The 22,329-nt window shown below is 40.2% G+C and overlaps 1 pseudogene; it reads left to right on the top strand.

The window, feature by feature from the left end:
* Positions 1-14,166: 14,166 nt before the first annotated feature.
* On the top strand, positions 14,167-18,639 carry LOC129825899 (sphingomyelin phosphodiesterase 4-like; annotated as a pseudogene).
* The last annotated feature ends 3,690 nt before the right edge of the window (positions 18,640-22,329 follow it).

Raw genomic sequence — 22,329 nt, forward strand, 5'->3', positions numbered from 1 at the left:
GTAAATGTGTACCAGATAAAAAAACGGCCTTGTTTCAGGAGAGACTGGATCTATTGCCAACGATTTGTGGCAAACGAAGTAATTTCGATACCAGTCCATGTACTGACAGATGGAGCCTAAATTTAATAAGGAGCCAATTTACTGGCAGGTGGTATAGAAATGGAATTGCAGTTATCTTCTCTCCTTTTCTGCTCCGTTCTTCTCACAATCCAACTGAAAATCAGATGGGAGAAAAGAAACAAACACTACCAAAATAAGGCTATTTATTGATGTCAGACACATTGCTGCCACCTTTGACCTGCTATCTTTTGGAAGGTGAACACAACATGTCCCCTCTATTTGGTTTAGGTCTGTTTCTATGACAACGAAATTATATAGGTCTGTTTTTCTATGAAACCACAAAGAGGGTAAGCTGTGAATGCGTACTGAATATAGCTAAGGTCAATCTTCAAATGCAGGATCCATTTTGGAAAACTAAACACCCTTACCGAAAAAACCCTGTCTGTTGGCAAACCTTTTGCCAATTTGCCGTACATTTGTGGCAAGCTCAAATTTTCACATGCAAATTAGTTTTATGGAAAACTGTTGCGGCAAATCCACAATTTTGGGAAACTTGAGGCAAACATTCTACTGTTTCCTGCAAACTCAGTATGAATATGCAAATTAAATCAGTTTTTTTGGTTACTGTGTGTTAACAACATTGAAATGTTGTATCTACATAAACCAAATCACATGTGACTTCAAATTAACATGCTTCTGACAGAGAAAACTAAACATACTAAATGTAGTAAATGTTCTAAACAACATATATTCAATGTTTTAACAGAAAAATAAATCCAATACAACTTGAAAACATTAGCATGCTAATGAAGAAATTAGCAAAGACTGAATATTTCCCAAATAAAATGATTATTTAATATTTTTATGTAGCCATAACATTTACATGAGAGAAATGTGAACACTATGGGGATGTAGACCTTAGGGTGTTTAAAGGGGCAACTACAGAATGTACATGAGCCAAGTGATAACTGAGCATTAGCTTTCGACCAATGGGAGTTTAAAAAAATTATTCAAACAACAAAAAACAAAACAAACCGACTACACAACTATTGCATTTTTGAGTGAACTTTGGAGATGGCGGCCCTGTGGAAGTCCTCCGTCTAAAGCTTGTTGAAATCATGAACTGAAACAATCAGAAAACACAAAACCAAAATGAAATTAGGATGCTGAAAATATCTATTTTGGCATGTTAAAAAGTGTAGTCAGTGGCTAATGTATGGGTTTGGCTTTGGATAAATGTGGTCATCTGTTACAAAGTTGACTTGGTGTTGTTATGCTGCTCACTGAAACTGGCATTCTATATATTTTTCAGCAAGGAAACAATGTTTCTGCTTGTATAAATGCTATATAAACAAATGATGTAGCTAATATAAACTGGGACTTAGGCCTACTAAATCTACCTTTAAATGTGTGGCCAACTGTTCCTAGAGAGCTACAGTATACAATATTTTTCTCCAGCCAAGCCTCAACACAAGTGATTCCAACTAATCAACTGCTGCAATTACGATATTGAATATAGTCTGGGGATCATTAAAAGACAGCCATCTACTGGTTCTAGAAAGAGAGAAGGAAACAACACATGATCAAAATGAGCTAGCTACAAGCTTAACCCAAATAAATATCTAATTGTTACAAAGAATGAATGTATGAGCTACATTTATGAGAATAATACATGCATTTGCTTACTTTATCAAGCTTAAAGACGATACATTCATTTATCGCTCAAAAAAAGTGAGTGAGTGCACCACAAACACATTTCCAGGGTGTTAATAATGCCTCCTCCCAATACAGCCTCTTCCAACACCACGAGTAGGAGAAGGGTATCCATTTTCCAAAGTTAAGTTTTGCTTTGATGTCATATTGTTGCTACCTTCAGTGTTGTGCTACCTAACATGCTACTGAACAGGTATACTATTATATTGGCCTGCAAATTGGTATTAAAGACAGCAACTGTTATTCCCTGATCTGTTTCACCTGTCTTTGTGATTGTCTCCACCCCATTCCAGGTGTTGCCCATCTTCCCCATTATTCCCCTGTGTATTTATACCTGTGTTTTCTGTCTCTGTTGCCAGTTCGTCAAGCTTACCAACGTTCGTCCTGTCAGTGCCTGTCTTTTCCCAGCATCTCTTTTTCCTCATACTCCTCTTTTTTTGACCCTTGCCTGTCCTGACCCTGTACCTGCCCGCCTGGCCTCTCTGCCCGTCCATGACCCTGAGCCTGCCTGCTGTCCTGTACCCTTGCTCCACTTCTGGATTACTGAACTCTGCCTGACCCTGACTGCCGTCCTGTACCTTTGCTCCTACTCTGGATTATCGACCCCTGCCTGCCTTGACCTGTCGTTTGCCTGCCGCTGTGGTTACATTAAACATTGTTACTTTACACAGTCTGCACTTGGGTTTTACCTTGTTTCCTGATAGCAACGGATTCAAATGTTTAGGCAAATTATTACATAGCCAGCTTGCACATTTAATGTGCAAAAATATGATAGCTAACCTTAGCAAGCTAAGTGCTAGCCAGCTCGCTAAGCACTAACCAGTCAGTGACGCTGAAAGATTGAAACTGGTATCAGCAAAATGTGTTTCACTCTCACATAAAACTAGGCATCAATTAGCTTACAACATTTTAAAGTTTATTAGAAAGTTAAATAAAGTTAGACACTCACTGGACAACTTTGGTGGATAGCTAGCTAGATAGCTTGGTTTACATTTTCCAACAGATATGTCTAATCCCCCTGATTCGTGGTCAACGGTTACTGTTTTTGGAACTCATGTGTTCACCTGAAATGGCTTTTGGAAAACTGTTTGCCAATAGTGGCAATAAATATTGTTGCCACAAGTTTGCCAGATTCAAATACAATCTTGAGGGAATTGTTTGCCAGAAAAAAACCTCTGAACTATTTGCCACTAGTGGCAAATGTTATTGTTGCCAAAGGTTTGCCGCAGATTCCCCACTAGTGGCAAACATTTGCAAACTTCTGGCAACATTTTGTGGCACACCATTTAGTTTGCCGCAAACTTGCGGAAGTTTGCTGCAACCACGTAACCATGTGGTTATCCTTGGATGTATTCTCTAGACTGGAGTGTCTTAAAGGTCCAATGCAGCCATTGTTATCTCAATATCAACTAATTTCTGGTTAACATATTTGATTAACAATTAAGCACATTGGCCAAAGATGGGAGAGGAAATTGATCATTCATGACCACATGGCATAAAAATGGGGAGTGGTTGGAAATGGCATCCGACTGCAGCCACAGAGTGATTTCGGGGAGCCTGCCATGCCTGCAGTGAACAATGCTTTATTGAATGCCTGGGTGGGATGTGATTATAATAATACTAGGCCTAAAAGTAATGAAATTAGAATTATTAATCAGCCATTGATTGAACTGCTGTGTTTTGACTTCCACTTCAGGGAAAGAGCTTGCAGACCTCCACTGAGCATTTGTGATGGATGAATACACATTAAAACGTAGAACACATTGGGGGAAAGTGCTTATGTGCATTTGTTTGTGTGTCTTCATGTCTGCATTATGCATAGCTCATAAGGCGTTCTAAATGGGCTCATGATGCATTATGAAGAGGGGTTTCATAGGGAATTTGACCAAATATACTATTGTGAATGTCTAATGAATATTCAATCATGGCAAGAAATAATCATGAACACATAGAGATAGAGTTCAACTCTGCACATGGAATGGTGAGATTATTCTGTCCATTGACCCTCATTGCTTGGGGGGGTAACTTATTATTGCCAGTTGACTTGTAATATAGGCATATGATCCAATGACTGCTATCTTAATGCATTATAGCTCATTAATCTATGATACTGTAGCTTTATCTGTAGATGACAGAAGTATTGGATTTCAAGACTAATACTGTCACCTAAAGTTTTTTATATCTTCCTCAATATGCAAGGGGATGCATGGGTCCTTTGAATAAACCTCAGTAGCTAGGTTTTATCCAGTTTGCAAATATTCTAAAATCTGCATAAAACAATATGTGCAATTTCTCACCAGAGATGTTTCAATCAAACTGACTTTCTGCTGATAAAAGAGTGTGTGTGATGAAGTAGTGCATAAAAAGCTGTTGAATTCCCATGTACCAAATGAAAAATACAAGTTAAATGCGTTTCCATTGCATTTTCAACTCTACTGATGATCTTGTCACAAAAACTGTTGTGTTATATAGCAAATGTGCCCACTTAGGTTTTGGCACAAGCCTTACCAAAAATTCCTACAGGAATCCTGCAAGAAAAAAATCAGCAGGAAACATGCAGAGTATATATCCTGCAGGAGTAGGAAGTTCTGCAGGATATCCCACAGGATTTTCCTTGCCACTTTCCTGTAGGGCAAGTTGTTCAGGAAAACAATCCGGCAGGAATCCATCAGAATATATATCCTGCAGGAATAGGAAGTCCTGAAGGATTTTCGGTGCCAATTTCCTGTAGGAAAATTCCTGCAGGAATTCTGCAGGATCCTGTAGGAATCTTGCAGGTTATTATTCAGAAAAACAATCCTGCAGGAATCCTGCAGAATATACAGTTGAAGTCAGAAGTTTACATACACCTTAGCCAAAAACATTTAAACTCAGTTTTTCACAATTCCTGACATTTAATCCTAGTAAAAATTCCCTGTCTTAGGTCAGTTAGGATCACCACTTTATTTTAAGAATGTGAAATGTCAGAATAATAGTAGAGAGAAATATTTATTTCAGATTTTATTTCTTTCATCACATTCCCAGTGGGTCAGAAGTTTACATACACTTAATTAGTATTTGGTAGCATTGCCTTTAAATTGTTGAACTTGGGTAAAACGTTTTAAGTAGCCTTCCGCAAACTTTCCACAATAAGTTGGGTGAATTTTGGCCCATTGCTCCTGACAGAGCTGGTGTAGCTGAGTCAGGTTTGTAGGTCTTCTTGCTCGCATACGCTTTTTCAGTTCTGCCCACACATTTTCTATGGGTTTGAGGTCAGGGCTTTGTGATGGCCACTCCAATAACTTGACTTTGTTGTCTTTAAGCCATTTTGCCACAACTTTGGAAGTATGCTTGGGGTCATTGTCCATTTTGAAGACCCATTTGCGACCAAGCTTTAACTTCCTAACTGATGTCTTGAGATGTTGCTTCAATATATCCACATAATCCTTCCTATTCGCGTCTTCTTTCTGAGCAGTATGACGGCTGCATGGTCCCATGGTGTTTATACTTGTGTACTATTGTTTGTACAGGTGAACGTGGTACCTTCAGGTGTTTGGAAATTGCTCCCAAGGATGAACCAGACTTGTGGAGGTCTACAATTTTTTTTATGAGGTCTTGGCTGATTTCTTTTGATTTTCCCATGATGTCAAGCAAAGAGGCACTGAGTCTGAAGGTAGGCCTTGAAATACATCCACTGGTACACTTCCAATTGACTCAAATGATGTCAATTAGCCTATCAGAAGCTTCTAAAGCCATGACATACTTTTCTGGAATTTTCCAAGCTGTATAAAGACACAGTCAACTTAGTGTATGTCAAATGAAATCAAATCAGATATATATAGCCCTTCGTACATCAGCTGATATCTCAAAGTGCTGTACAGAAACCCAGCCTAAAACCCCAAACAGCAAGCAATGCAGCTGTAGAACTACGGTGGCTAGGAAAAACTCCCTAGAAAGGCCAAAACCTAGGAAGAAACCTAGAGAGGAACCAGGCTATGAGGGGTGGCCAGTCCTCTTCTGGCTGTGCCGGGTGGAGATTATAACAGAACATGGCCAAGATGTTCAAATGTTCATAAATGACCAGCATGGTCAAATAATAATAATCACAGTAGTTGTCGAGGGTGCAGCAAGTCAGCACCTCAGTAGTAAATGTCAGTTGGCTTTTCATAGCCGATCATTAAGAGTATCTCTACCGCTCCTGCGGTCTCTAGAGAGTTGAAAACAGCAGGTCTGGGACAGGTAGCAGGTCTGGGACAGGTAGCACGTCCGGTGAACAGGTCAGGGTTCCATAGCCGCAGGCAGAACAGTTGAAACTGGAGCAGCAGCACGGCCAGGTGGACTGGGGACAGCAAGGAGTCATCATGCCAGGTCGTCCTGAGGCATGGTCCTAGGGCTCAGGTCCTCCGAGAGAGAGAAAAAGAGAGAGAAATAGAGAGAGCATGCTTAAATTCACACAGGACACCGGATAAGACAGGAGAAGTGCTCCAGATATAACAAACTGACCCTAGCCCCCCGACACATAAACTACTGGATGCTGAGACAGGAGGGGTCAGGAGACACTATGTAAACTTCTGACCCACTGGAATTGTGATGTAGTGAATTATAAGTGAAATAATCTGTCTGTAAACAATTGTTGGAAAATTGACTTGCGTCATGCACAAATTAAATGTCCTAACCGACTTGCCAAAACTATAGTTTGTTAACAAGAAATGTGTGGAGTGGTTGAAAAACGAGTTTTAATGATTCCAATCTAAGTGTATATGAATTTCCGACTTCAACTGTATATCCTGCAGGATTAGGAAGTACTGCAGAATATCCCACAGGATTTTTTTGGGCCACTTTCCTGTAATAGAATTCCTGCAGGAATCCTGCAGGATTCATTATGAATCATGCAGATAGTCCTTCAGCAAAACAATCCTGCAGGAATCCTGCAGATGGTCCTCAAATAAATCCTGCAGGATTGTTTCCTGAAGGACTACCTGCAGGAATTGTCCTATACCAAAATGGTATACAACTCCTGTAGGTAAGAGTCCTGCAGGTAATTCCACATGATTTCCATGGCCATTTTCAGGTAGGACAACCTGCAGGATTCCTTCTTCTTTCAGAGAATTTCATGTCGGACAATCCACGTTCTTTCTAAAGAACAGACAGATTGTATAAGATATATGGTTGCATGGCAATTGTATTATCCAATGAAGCAACAGCCGACGTGTTTGTTTGTCCATTTCACAAGCACTGCATAAAATAATATTCCTAGGAGATAGAAAATACAAGATTTTGAATAAATATGGTAAAAGCACATTTTGTAACGAGGTGACATCACATGGTGACATCACATGAACATCTTATGTGTTTTGGTGTGACGGGAAACAGATGTCTGAAATGGTAAACTTGGTGATAGTTGGTTTTAATATGGCTGGTACACCAAGAACATCTGTGAGTATGTACAGTGCATTCGGAAAGTATTAAGACCCTTTCACTTTTCCCACATTTTGTTATGTTGCAGCCATATTCTAAAATGGATCAATCTACACACCATACTCCATAATGACAAAGCAAAAACAGGTTTTTAGACATTTTTGTTAATTTATTACAAATAAAAAAACTGAAATATCACATTTACATAAGTATTCAGACCCTTTACTCAGTACTTTGCTGAAGCACCTTTGGCAGTGATTACAGCCTCGAGTCTTCTTAGGTATGACGCTTCAAGCTTGGTACACCTGTATTTTGGGAGTTTCTCTCATTCTTCTCTGCAGATCCTCTCAAGCTCGGTCAGGTTGGATGGAGAGCGTTACTGCACAGCTATTTTCAGGTCTCTCCAGAGATGTTCGATCGGGTTCAAGTCTGGGCTCTGGCTGGGCCACTCAAGGACATTCAGAGACTTGTCCAATGCCACTCCTGCATTGTCTTGGATGTGTGCTTAGGGTTGTTGTCCTGTTGGAAGGTAAACCTTTGCCCGAGTCTGAGGTCCTGAGAAATCTGGAGCAGGTTGTCATCAAGGATCTCTCTGTACTTTGCACCATTCATCTTTCCCTCGATCTTGACTAGTCTCCCAGTCCCTGCCGCTGAAAATAATCCCCACAGCATGATATTACCACCACCATGCTTCACCATAGGAATGGCGCAAGGTTTCCTCCAGACGTGATGCTTGGTATTCAGGTCAAAGAGTTCAATCTTGGTTTCATCAGACCAGAAAATCTTGTTTCTCATGGTCTAAGAGTCCTTTAGATGCCTTTTGGCAAACTACAAGTGGGCTGTAATGTGCCTTTTACTGAGGAGTGGCTTCCATCTGGCCCCTCTATGATAAAGACCTGATTGGTGGAGTGCTGAAGAGATGGTTGTCCTTCTGGAAGTTCTCCCATCTCCACAGAGGAACTCTAGAGCTCTGTCAGAGTGACAATCGGGTTCTTAGCCACCTCCCGGACCAAGGCCCTTGTCCCCGATTGATCCGTTTTTATTTTTAATAAATTTGCAAACATTTCTAAAAACCTGTTTTTGCTTTGTCATTATGGGGTGTTGTGTGTAGATTACAGAAGAACATTTTTATTTAATCCATTTTAGAATATGTCTGTAATGTAACAAAATGTGGAAAAGGTGAGGGGGGGGGTATCTGAAGACTTTCCGAATGCACTGTATGTGTGTTAGGCTCCGTTATAAAGAGAGATATGAGAGGCTGAAACTGTGCGTGGTGTTACCTTCGCCTGCATGGCTGTCCAGTTCTGCCTTCTGTGGTAGTCAGTCTCACTGTTGTTAACAGGCTCTCTATCTCAACTGGGGAGGACAGGAGACAGATGAGAGGGGCAGAGTTCAGAATATAACTGCAGAACATCTGTGTGTTACATAAATGACAGCGACAAAATAGTGCAAATTATACATATATTGTAGTAGTAAAAGACAACCTACTCACATTTAACTCATAGACTGCTGGACTAATGAGACAAAGAATCAGAAACAGTATAAGTAAATGTATTGTCTTCTAATGCACTTACCAACTCTAATGTGGTGTGGTGTCCTTCTGCTAAACTGTTAGAAATACAAGGTAAAGAATTACAGTGAAATACTAGGTGTGTGTGTGTTTTCTGTGCTCCCTGTAGTCTATGCTCTAAGGCACAGGTGTCAAACTCATTCCACGGGGGGCCGAGTGTCTGCGGGTTTTCGCTCCTCCCTTATACTTGATTGATGAATTAACATCACTAATTAGTTAGGAACTCCCCACACCTGGTTGTCTAGGGCTTTATTGAAAGGAAAAACCAAAAACCTGCAGACACTAGGCCCTCCGTGGAATGAGTTTGACACCCCTGACTAGAGCGTATAGCGAGTACGGAAGTCCACTGTCATTTTTCAAGTGCGATTCCAAACCCAGAATGTGAAACGGCAAGTAAGTACTAGGTTTGCCGGAAGTTCTATAAGCGTTATTGGGAGGTCTGGAAAAGAAATCACGCATGGGAGCATACATTTAGCAAATCGTGTAGCAAATTGTTTTTTTCCGTTTGTTTTCAGGGACAGATGGCAACTGATTCATTCATTTCACTCCATGACATTGGCTTGGTAGGACAAAAGTGGATGACTAGTGTCACGACTTCTGCCGAAGTCGTTGCCTCTCCTTGTTCGGGCGGTGTTTGGCGGTCGACGTCACCGGTCTTCTAGCCGTCATCGATCCATTTTTCATTTTCCATTGGTTTTGTCTTGTCTTCCCACACACCTGTTTTCAATCCCATCCATTACCTCTTGTGTATTTAACCCTCTGTTTCCCCTCATGTCTTTGTCAGAGATTGTTTCTTGTTAGTATTGTTTTTTTATGTGTATAGGTGCGCGACGGGTCTTCGTACCCATATTTGTTTATGTTCGTTTCTTATTAGTGTTATGGAGCATGTATTTGGACATTCATTAAAAGACTCCATTTTACACTCCGTTTGACTCTCCTGCGCCTGACTTCCCTGCCACCTATACACACGACTCTGACAACTAGTTTGGAGGTAAGACATTTTAACAACATCTGATTAAAAATGTAGATAGCTGTGTTCTGTTCAGTCTAGAGTTGTTAGCCAGCCAATTATTTGTGCTATCTTACATGATCAGAAAATACATGCATGCATTGTCTTATCTAATGTTAGCCAACCTTCTTCTTGTCACTTTCCCCTCCCCTCGTGTTCCACCATTGTATACAACGTCTTTTAAAATGTTTAATCATGTAATTATCAAATAAAAGTAAATCAGTGACAACTTGATCGAGCCCAGTTAAAAAGATAAAAACATATTTTTTTATATGAATATGCATAACTGTTTCCAACGCCATTGCACATTATCAAAGGTACAGTAGTTGTGGTTCTCAACAACTTGAACCAGCACTGAAATTTGAGCAGTGAGGTTAATGTATCCTCCCTTGGCCTTATGTTTCTGCTCTGTTCGCCTCAGGTTCAAGCACATCTCACCCCATCACCCAGACAGATTACCTTTGGAAGACAGATAATTTGTTCATTTAACATGGTGGGATCTTTTTGTGCTTGTCCCAAGAGCTCCAAGGTAACCTGCCTAAATGACTATCGCCCTGTTGCACTCACATCTGTAATTAGGAAGTGCTTAGAAAGGTTGGTCATGACACACATCAACACCATCATCCCAGACACACTAGACTAACTGTAATTCGCACACCGCCCCAACAGATCCACAGATGATGCAATCTCAATTGCACTTCACACTGCCCTCTCCCACTTGGACAAGAGGGGAAATAACTGTGAGAATGCTGTTCATAGACCACAGCTCTGCTTTCAACACCATTGTCCCCTCATCACCAAGATAGGGATCCTGGGACTGAACTCCTCCCTCTGCAAATGGATCCTGGACAGGTCGGCCCCAGGTGGTGACGGTAGGCAACAACGGGGGCCCCTCAGGGGTGTGTGCTTAGTCCCCTCCAGTACTCCCTGTTCACCCACGACTGATTGGCTGTGCACAACTCCAACACCATCAAGTTTGCTGATGACACAACGGTGGTAGGCCTGATCACTGACGGCGATGAGTCGGCCTACAGGGAGAAGGTCAGAGACTTAGCAGTGTGGTTCCAGAACAATGTCAGTAAGACCAAATAGCTGATCATGGACTATGGGAGAGCACGCCCCCATCCACATCGACAGGGCTGTTGAGGAGCGGGTCGAGAGCTTTACGTTCCTTGTCATCTACATCACTAAGGACTTAACATGGTCCACACACACCCGCACAGTCGTGAAGAGGGCACGACAGCACCTCTTCCCTCTCAGGTGGCTGAAAAGATTTGGCATGGGTCCTCAAATCCTCAAAAAGTTCTACAGCTGCACCATCAAGAGCATATTGACTGGCTGCATCACTGCTTGGTATGGCAAATGCACTACCCTCGATCACAAAGCGCTACAGAGGGTGGTGTGGACAGCCCAGTACATCACTGGAGCCGAGCTCCCTGACATCCAGGACCTCTATCAGGTAAATAAATAAATGTAACCTAATTGTATTGGTACACAAATTCTGTTGATGTTATTGCAGGTGTAGCGAAATGTTGTACCCCTAAGCCATAAGACTGCTAAATAGCCAGATTGATAAATAGTCAATTAATGGTACCCAAACTATCTGCACTGACTATCTTGCACTGACCCTACACACACTCACTAGACTATATATACACGCACTCACTAGACTTTATATACACGCACGCACTCACTAGACTTTATATGCACCATATACACATACTCACTAGACTCACTCACTCACTACACTGCCACTCCCTCACAAATCCCTCACAGATTCAAACACTACACACACACATACACATACACACACATACATACATACACATACATATACACACACACACATACACATACACATACACAAACATTCTGTACATACACACGCGCACACTTTTACACATTATTTGAAGGCTTCTACTCTTATTATTATCTATCCAGATGCCTAATCACTTTACCCTGCCTTCATGTACATAGTATCTATGTCAAGTACCTTGTACCTCTGCACATTGATATGGTACTCCCTGTTTATGGCTCCATTATTGAGTATTTTATAATTATTCCCTGTTTTAGTTGCTATTTTTATTATGATAATTTAAACTCTGCATTGTTGGGGAAGGTTCATAAGCAAGCATTTCACTAAACTTTACACCAGTTGTATTTGGAGCATGTGATAAATACAATTTGATTTGAATCCTCTAACGGTCTGAACAAAAACTGCACAAGGTGGGGTGGCAGGTAGCCTAGCGGTCAAGAGCCTTGAGCCAGTATCTGAAAGGTTGCTGGCTCATATCACCGAGCCGACTAGGTGAAAAATATGTTGATGCGCCTTTGAGTAAGGCACTTAACCCCTAATTGCTTATGTAAGTTGCTCTAGATAAGAGTGTCTGCAAAATTACAAAAAAATCTAATAAATTGAAGTTTCTAAACTGATTAGAATACCATCTCTTTTTCTGACAACCTTTTCATGTGAATAATACATTGCAGTCATGTCCTCTTTGGTGAGTCAAGACAAATCTGAAATCTTAAAAGACAAGATTGTTTGTTTTTATTTTAGCGGAGGTTCTTATAGATGTTTACGATTGAGTGTTTTCCCATGCAGGATCATCTGAAGATGGATTGGACTATGAGGCAACTCTCGCATCAATGCACAGTGATAAAAGGAATTGACAATAAACCTGTCAAGGTAGCTGAGCAATTAACTGAATAATACTGTAACAAACTGATATGAAAACTGTGGTTTCGTTCACATTTTTCACTTTATCACTGTTGCAACATGCAATACTATAGCTACCTACTACACCTCTATACCAATTTCCATTAAAGTTATTTATATTTGAACATATTACTGTAATGCAATTATGTATTCACACATTATGTTGAAAGAAACATAAATATGGTTAAGGTTAACACACTGACATATTTAGTCACCTCATACAAGTACTTGGGTGTATGGCTAGACTGTTCACTGTCCTTCTCTCAGCACATATCAAAGCTGCAGGTTAAAGTTAAATCTAGACTTGGTTTCCTCTATCGTAATCGCTCCTCTTTCACCCCAGCTGCCAAACTAACCCTGATTCAGATGACCATCCTACCCATGCTAGATTGCGGAGACATAATTTATAGATCAGCAGGTAAGGATGCTCTCGAGCGGCTGTATGTTCTTTACCATTCGGCCATCAGATTTGCTACCAATGCTCCTTATAGGACACATCACTGCACTCTATACTCCTCTGTAAACTGGTCTTCTCTGTATACCTGTCGCAAGGCCCACATGTTGATGCTTATTTATAAAACCCTCTTAGGCCTCACTCCCCCTATCTGAGATCTACTGCAGCCCTCATCCTCCACATACATCACCCATTCTGCCAGTCATATTCTGTTAAAGGTCCCCAAAGCACACATATCCCTGGGTCGCTCGTCTTTTCAGTTCGCTGCAGCTAGCGACTGGAACGAGCTGCAACAAACACTTGAACTGGACAGTTTTATCTCAATCTCTTCATTCATAGACTCAATCATGGACACTCTTACTAACAGTTGTGGCTGCTTTGTGTGATGTATTGTTGTCTCTACCTTCTTGCCCTTTGTGCTGTTGTGTGCCAAATGTTTGTACCATGTTTTGTGCTGCTACCATGTTGTGTTGCTACCATGTTGTTGCTGTCTTGCTATGTTGTCTTTAGGTCTCTCTTTGTGTAGTGTTGTCTCTCTCTTGTCGTGATGTGTGTTGTCCTGTATTTATATGTTACTTAAAACAAAATAAAATGTAATCCCCGTCCCTGCAGAAGGTCTTTTGCCTTTTGGTAGGTTGTCATTGTAAATAAGAATTTGTTCTTAACTGACTTGCCTAGTTGAATAAATGTTATATAAAAAATAAAATAAATGTTTTGACATACATTCAAGTCACCAAAACATTAGTCAAATTGAGTTCAAGTGGTAGGAAAAGAATGGGCTTGCCAGTGATAAAACCAAAACAAAGTCCTGTGTTTCTAACCAGATTCAGCTGTGGCCATGTGTAGAGTTAATGCCAGTTACTGTTTCAGGCTGATGTAGACAATGTGTGACTGTCTGAACACAGCCATTCAGACAGTTGTAGAACCATGTGCAAGGCTTCCTGTTGTAAATTGTCCTCTAGTTCCTCAGTATGGAAATATTTCAGATGGCCACTGTCATTGCCATTGGTTTCCGGCTTCCATATCCCATATACTACCTACCACCGTTGTGCCATTGAGCAAAGCACTTTGCCCCTCAGTGCTCCAGGGTCACTGCTCAGCAGCAGCCCCTGTGCGTCTCCCAGCCTGTGTTGTGTGTCAGGTTGGGTACTGTGACAGCAACAAACAAAAATATCCATACAATTTGACCAATTAAGCAAGTATTGTATAAAACAACTCCTCTTCAAATCAGGTAGAGTAGCCTATACATGGATAAACTGAGTGTGGGGTGTGTTAACTTTGTTAGGTCTCAATACAGGAGATGTGTTATCTTCCCCTGGCTGGTGGAGAGCATTGTTGGTTGGAGTCTTCCCTCCCTGCAAGCCCACAGCAGTGACTACAACAATATACTGGAGTTCCTACAACTAAGGTGGACCTGTCAGTGATTTGAGACATTCCACATCTTGGCATTGATAATATTACTAATGTGTATTGCACCTACAGTATACTAATAAACATGGTAGGTTTCACACACATGCAATATTTTGCAGTGGCCCAATGCTGGAACTTGTTAATAAACTTCAAGCTTCTCAAATATTAGTTTGAGATCCAAGTCGCACGTTGACCTGTATGAGTTCAACGTAAATGCTAATTGCACAGTGTTATTACAGTATTACTTCACAATGTCATCACGTTAACAATGATTACTACTCATTAAAATATCTGTAGATCTTGGCCTATCTTCCTGTATGAATGCTGTATGAGTTTTTTTATTTCATTTTAACAGGATCGTGTGAGAATTTTCATCCAGGAGAGGGTCATTTCAAACAGACGGATATTTCAGAATCAGATTGTCACTCAGTATCCTTTTTGCAATTTGACACAATGATAACTACTATGTACAGTATTATTGTATACTCTTTATCCACTGTAGTTAAGTGTTAACTGTCACCAGATGCCTTTGAATACTTAATGTTTTACTTTGACACAAGTGTCATTACACAGAGGGTAGGACTAAGTGCTATTCCATTTAATTAGTTTCAAATAAAGTCATTAATATAGTCGATCTACTGCCAATAGTATCCTTTTGTAACCTGACTGTTTTCTGTTTTTTAATTGATAACTTAGGATCACCCATCAGGGCAGCAAACCTCCATCTCTAACAATCTACTTTGCCTTGGTGGATGCATATCTAAAACACTTTCTCCCTACAGAAGGCCCCTTGACCTCACACGTTCCAAGATAGCCAGCCTATGCCTTTCACAATGTAATAAGACCAACACGTCATTTATTAATGTAAGACAAAAATGAAATATAATATTTGCTTGTTTTGATGGTTCCCCAGGTCCTCTAGGTATAGTGAAACGAGCAAATGCCTGTTGAAACGCCAGTGCCCTGTTAACACTGGGACAACCATTCAGGGGATCTTTAGATCAGAGACTATGCTACAGTGAGATATATCTGGGTTGGACGGAGACACTTTTAATACAGCAATCTTGGGTTGTCTCAACTTTTGTGCAGTTGCTGAGTCATTGTATGACGTTGTTTATTGTCCCTGCTTTAGATATTTCTGGAGATATGGCTGTCACATTTCCCCTTGGAGACACACCAGAAGCTCAATGAATTCTTTCCTACCTTCCTTCGATGACTCATTCTTCATGACTAACATGCACTTCTATTCACATTTGTATTCTAACGGTTTAGGGAAAAAATAAGAAACCTGCACACTGCTCTTGCTAGTATCACTGCTCTTTAATAAGCTTTACGTATCGGCCTCAAGGCCTTCCTCAGAGTTTTTGTGAGTGTTTAATTAGCACCTTTATGTAGACATAACTCCACCCACATTCGTTCAATGCATCGAATGGGGTTGGAGTCAAAGGAAAATGAGTAAGTGCTACCAAATATTTGAATAAAGTGTGTACATAAAACGTATTAAACACGTCTGTAAAACCCCAATGAGCACATCGCCAATGAGCACATCGACCCACCAAGCAAGCCTTCATAAATCATTGGACACAGCGCAAGAAAAACGTCAAGAGTAATCTGAAGTGGTGGCATTAATTCATGTTCACATTTACAACATAACATACATAGACATTTCATCATTAAAGACCTTCAGGAAATAGTGTATGGAGGGTGAAAATCCCAGAAGTTCTATTTTACTCAGAGTATTATCTAAATCACCTCCCCTGTCTGATATCTTAACATTCTCTATGCCACAGAATCTAAAGGTAGAAATGTCATGTTTTTGGTCATTAAAATGTACCGTGACTGGATAATCCCTGTTTCTCCTGATTGAACTTTTATGTTCACTAATTCTGTTTGTGAGAATGACCGGTGTTACCTACATAACGCAGCCATACATGGACATCTAGTTATGTAGATAACATGGGTGGTGGAGCACGTAATAATGTAATTTATTTCGAACCATTTTCCTGTATGTGGGTGGCAGAAAGATTCACACTTCTTCATGTTGCTGCACTGTGCGCAACCTCTGCATTTATAGCTACTATTCGGTAGAGGGTGTAAAAGAGCCTGGCTCATTTTATTTTGTAACTGGCATGGACCAATTTATCACATAAATTGCAACCTCTCCTACATAGAATAAGTAAATAAATTCAGCTGGCAAAGCTGGGTCCGATTATAAAACATGTCAGTGGTGAACATTACAGAGTTTTCTTTCGCACTACTGGGTCTGTTTTGTAGCAGTTCATCTCATGTTTTCAGAGGTTCATCCATACGCTGTGGAGAGTAGAATCTTAGAATCCTACTGTGCATCTCCGCTGCTTTTTGAAGATAGTCCTCTGTGGAGTGGCATATATGGAAAAGAGAAACTTTCCCCACATTTTTAAAAATGTATTATTCATTTGGTTTACAAGAGAAAACTTGCTATTGCATCAGGGTCCCCTAATCACATCCACTCTGGAAAGGTACCCTGCCCTCTGCCCAAGACATCCATAAAAAGGAACTACAGATGTTTTGAGATAGAAATGCGAGCTCGGGTAAGTCCAACAAGAACAAGCGAATGACAGGAAAGACCATTTGACTGAGGATACTGCAATCTACCAAATATAGAGAGTGATCACAAATGCTTTCCTATATTCTGAACATTGTACTGTAGGTGCTGAAAATGGTCCAAAGACTAATGCAGGTCCAACAGACAACAATGCTGGATCATCCAGCCAATACATCAGTTGGTAGGTTCCTGGATCAGGTCGATTCTTAAAACCAACTCAGAAAGTGGGGCAGTGACATGTGACATGAAGACAGTGTGACATGAAGACAGTGGAGCTACAAAAAAAAGCTGTGGTTCACCTCAATGAGATTTTCAAAGTCAGAAGATGAATGTATGACATTGATTACTATCAAGAAGTAGTAGCCAATGTTAAAGTGGTAAGTCTCACATCAGTGTTGGTGTTGTCAGTGGTGTAAATTAAGTAAGAATACTTTAAAGTACTACTTTCTGTACTCTACTTTACTATTCATACTTTTGCCTACTTTTACTTTTATTCCACTACATTCCTATAGAAAATAATATACTTTTTGCTCCATACATTTTCCCTGACACCCAAAAGTACTCGTTATATTTTGAATGCTTAGCAGGACAGAAAAATGGTCCAATTCACACACTTATCAAGAGAACATCCCTGATCATTCCTACTGCCTATGATCTGGCACACTTACTAAACACAAATGCTTATTTTGTAAATTATGTCTGAGTGCTAGTGTGCCCCTGGCTCTCAGTAAATAACAAATAAATGAAAACGTTCAAGCCATTTGGTTTGCTTAATATAAGGAATTTGATACTTAAGTATATAAAAAATAAAAATAAATTACTTTATATATTTAAGTATATTTTAAAGTAAATACTTTGACTTTTACTCAAGTGGTATTTTACTGGGAGACTTTCCATTTTACTGGAATCATTTTCTATTAAGGTAACTTTACTTTTACTCAAGTATGACAATTGGGTAGTTTTTCCACTACTAGGCGTAGCTCTATAGATTATCTGTCTCAGAGGATGATGAACATGAGGTCAGAGGAGGAATCTAAACAGCTCCCTGACTGTATTTAGTGAGAACAGGCTGATCCTGACAGACCTTGCCAGAATGCAGGTGAGAATAACTACTGTAATAGAAAATGATGTGCATAGAGTGCAATGCGTAATTGTAAACTGTACGTGCGTTCTATTGCAGATTACCAATGGCCTTTGCAGATTTGATATCGATTATCAAGTGGACCCACAGCTACAGCCTGTGAGAAGCTATGAAAATGCAGTCTTGGTGCAAGTTATGTTTTGGAACGCCACACAAATCGATAACAAAGTAAGTGGGGGGTCTTAGATATGCAATTTTATGTTTCTATAATGATTCATTTATATGGCATTTACAGTAGACCCTCCTTTAACAATTGGTAGTAGTACGAGGAGACATTGTTTCACGTAGCCATACCTCCAATCCAAAATCACATTGTTGTCACGCCTCTTTTGGAGGGAAGCCTTCAACAAGGCTACAGTAGGAGAAATTACTAAATGACTTGAGAATCTTGTCCTGCAGCTTGAAGGACAAATGCACGACCTGTGCTCACAACAGAACTTGTTGGGAAGGCTGGGACAACACTACCTTATCACCTCTACTGTAAAGGGTACAGTGACAGACCAAAGCCAGGACTACCACTTGCGGCAACGCCTTTCCCTACGCACATTTGCCAGTTATCACACATTACTCATTCCCCTCTTGTAGGTGCCAAATATTGTATATTTGTATGTCTCCAATTGATGCATTTCTGTTGTATGTGTGTTTGCCACTAATCCGCTGTCAGGTGTATGTACCCCCTCTACAGTCCAATGGAGAATACAGTTAAAAGGCGTACATGCTCCAAGGCCTACTGGGAGTGACTGGAATAGCAGCACACAGTCTTTTGACCATACCAGACCATGTTTACCATGCTGTTTATTTCTTTAGCTTTAATGATCAGAATTAGTTTTGGTTGATTTTTGGTTCATTTTTGTATCCAGAAGAGCGACAAATAAATTTATTATTATTTCTCAACTTGAATCAAACTCTGGACATTGAATTTGTATGCATCAAGACTAAGGATTATAATGGAAATTGTATTGGGACAATTATATTGGACAATTTAGCCACTACACCTTATTCAACCTTTTGTATGGACTGTGCATGACTGTCTGTGGGAATGTAAAACACGTTCCTCTGCGTAAGTGTGTGTGTGTTATACCAAATAAAAGTATTTTTAACACACCAACTTCAACTGACTGATAACTACACACTGGGCACAGACGTCAGTTCAATGTCAAATTGTGATTTACATTTGGTTGAGTTGTCAACTAACTTGAATTCAAGGTAAAATCCTCAAAAAAATGTCACCCTGTCATTGGATTTAGGTTAAATGTGGGGTGAAAAAAAGGATGAAATTCCATTATGTTGATGACTTTTTGCAATTCCAATCAGTTTGACGTTGATTCAACGTCATCAGATTTCATTTTTGTTCGTGAAATGTTGTGGAAACAACACTGATTCAACCAGTTTTTGCCCAGTGGGTAGTCTGTACTTTCCATGAGAGTGGAATCATTTTCAGTTGGTTGGGGCCGACTGTGACAAGGATGACTAGGCAGTGCTCAACTTGGGCAGGAGCTCACCGGTGCCGAGTACCGGTGTCAGACAGCCGAGGGTAGAATCCTGCTAACTACACCAAACGTAACGTGGGGGGTTTACAGATAAATATACAATTCCTTTAGCCATAATACGTCAAAATGTCAGGCAGCTGAAGGTAGAATCCTGCCGACTACGCCAAATGTAACGTGGGGGATTTAACCATCAATAACGTATTCCTGTAGCCATACACGCCACCTTTTTTTATACGCAAGGTGTGGTCCACTGGACTAAGCTAAACATGACACAGGTTCTTTGCATCAAAGAGTGGGGAAATAGGAATCAGACAATATCAGGATGCAACCATTTATTTAAATTTTCAGCGGCACAAGAAAGGCACAATTGTCATAGGTCTACATAATCTTCAGCTCCAGGAGCTCCATACGACTGCCCTACAAGACAGACAGCAATATCAGATTTCTCAAACAAATATCACTAGGTTTATACGTTACTAGCTAGGTTTCCATCCAATTAGAGACAGAGTTTCATGCAAATTTTCTAAAATCCACATAAAGAAAATATGCGCATATAATAGCCAACCATCTCTTTGAAAATAACTTTTGCATTGTTGCATTTAATGTGGAACTGACAGCATTTTAGCAAATTGAAATCTTATTCAAATCTGTTCATATACACTCCAGGGAAGAATATTGCACGTTTTCATAAATTCTTAGAATGTTTGGGAATTACATATACTAAGGAATTTGTGAAAACTCCGTAGCAATATAGAGTGGGAAAGCAGACGTGCGTTTGGACAATTAATAGACACTGCAGTAAATAAAACCGAATAATAAAATCTGTCTTGTCCAGGACCGGAGTCTACACAGACCGGTGCGCTATAGCCAATCAGAGCTACTGTAGGCCTTTATACAAACAAAGGCCTGAAATCATTGACTTTGAACTGGACTGTGTGTTTACAGGCAGTTGCAACAATGCAACTTTAGATCATTAGAACGCATTCGCCAAAAGCCACAAAATACACCTGAATGGATTTCTGCAAATATGTAAACACCACGGGAGTCCTCTTACATTTGGGAACTTTACAGTCCTATTGATCAAACTACCAATGAAAGGTAGGCTCTCTCGCCCTCAGTTATGCACATCAACAAGATCAACAAATAATGCTAGCCAGAGAAAGATAAGCTAAAATATAACAAAAGGAAATTAACCCTCTCAAACTTTTTCAGCTAGTTGGTCGTCCAAATTTCACTGATAAATGATGGGGAATTGTAGCCTCTTCGTCCTTCTGCAGCTTGCCTGCCAATGCATGCATGTCCCAACCAAGCACCCAAGCTAACTGGCCAAAGGTGGCTAGCTTGCTAGCTAGCTACAGTACTACCAGACACAAATGAGAGAATACCTCACTCGGACCATTTTACTTGCCATAGCAGAGCTTGTTAGGCTGTTTACATGTTATCTAGAGCATTCTAACTAATACTTTTTTTTGCCTAACTGACACTGGTCATATTCAGTAGGTGTTGCTCGTTCGTAAATTCATTAGTTATTATGCGCTCTGGCACATTCAGACAAGAGTGCTCTGAAATCGGAGTAGATAACAAGAGTGAATTTGCGAACACAAGAGATATTCTAACTGTACAACAGTCGTTCAAGTTGTTGCTATCTAACCTAATGACACCTGCATCTCTAGCTGTGTGCAGCCACCGAAAAAAGATGAGGGGAAAAAGTGTCACTCACACACTCCTCCAATGGCACGACATCCTCCTAGCAGCTAGCTAGCTAGTCATCTAGCGTAAGTTAGGCTCTGTGTTTTTAGCTTGCTACATAAATAGATACATTAGCCTATTAGCCACGTGATGACTGACTTGTGATCATTGCCCTTGTTAGTTTGATTGTATTGACATTCCCAGCCTTAGTTACATTCGTCCGTTTTTTCCCCGAATATTGAGTCATTGAAACGGAAACAGTGCATCCTGAATGGAGGCAGCAAACAATGTACCAGGTACGCTGTGATTTACAACCTGATGGCAATGTATTGGTGAATTATATGAATCATGCATTGAAATGCATCCATCCATTCTGCCAACAATGACTTAGTGTACTTCGTGGAACGTTGAGTCAAATATAAGCTATTTTTCAAACCTCTTATGAACTTGGTTTTGTAGCATAAACAGAGAATTTCATATTTTTTTACTGATATGATTGTTTCATACCTGCAAAGTAGTTAAAACCCTGTCAGTTCACTTTAAACTTCAAGTCACCTGTTACTTTGTGTGCTAAATGTGAAAGGTTTTTTGCAATGGGAAGTAATAGTTGTACATTTCGATGGCGAAATGCTTAATGATTTTGTTTTTGTATTCTTATGATTGAGACCTCTTGGCTCTTGTCCGAGTTTATGGACTGCTTATCCTTTAACATGCTGTGTGACTGCTGTCTTTCCATCGGCCCTATGCAATGGTGTAGTGGTGCCTGGAGAATTTGGTATACTCAAATGTTGCCAAAAAGTTCCCAAACGGCCCGCCCAGCGAAGGAAAGGCAGCCCATGTGAAAAATCCTGTTTTTCTATATTTTTTTTATTTTTTTTCACTCTCAAATGTAACTTTTTTTTTAAATAGAAAAAATACAAATGGTATGGTCTAACATGCTGACCAGATCGGACACGTCGCGTGCGCGAGCGTCGCAAAATAAATGTAGAAATCCTTGTTATTCAATTATTGCACCCACACTGCTCGTGCGTGCCAACGAGCGTCTGCGACACCAAGGGCTAAAATAGAACTCATTCCTATTTCTGACGCAGATCGC

Source organism: Salvelinus fontinalis, chromosome 28, assembly GCF_029448725.1.
Source record: "Salvelinus fontinalis isolate EN_2023a chromosome 28, ASM2944872v1, whole genome shotgun sequence".
Lineage (NCBI taxonomy): Eukaryota > Metazoa > Chordata > Actinopteri > Salmoniformes > Salmonidae > Salvelinus > Salvelinus fontinalis.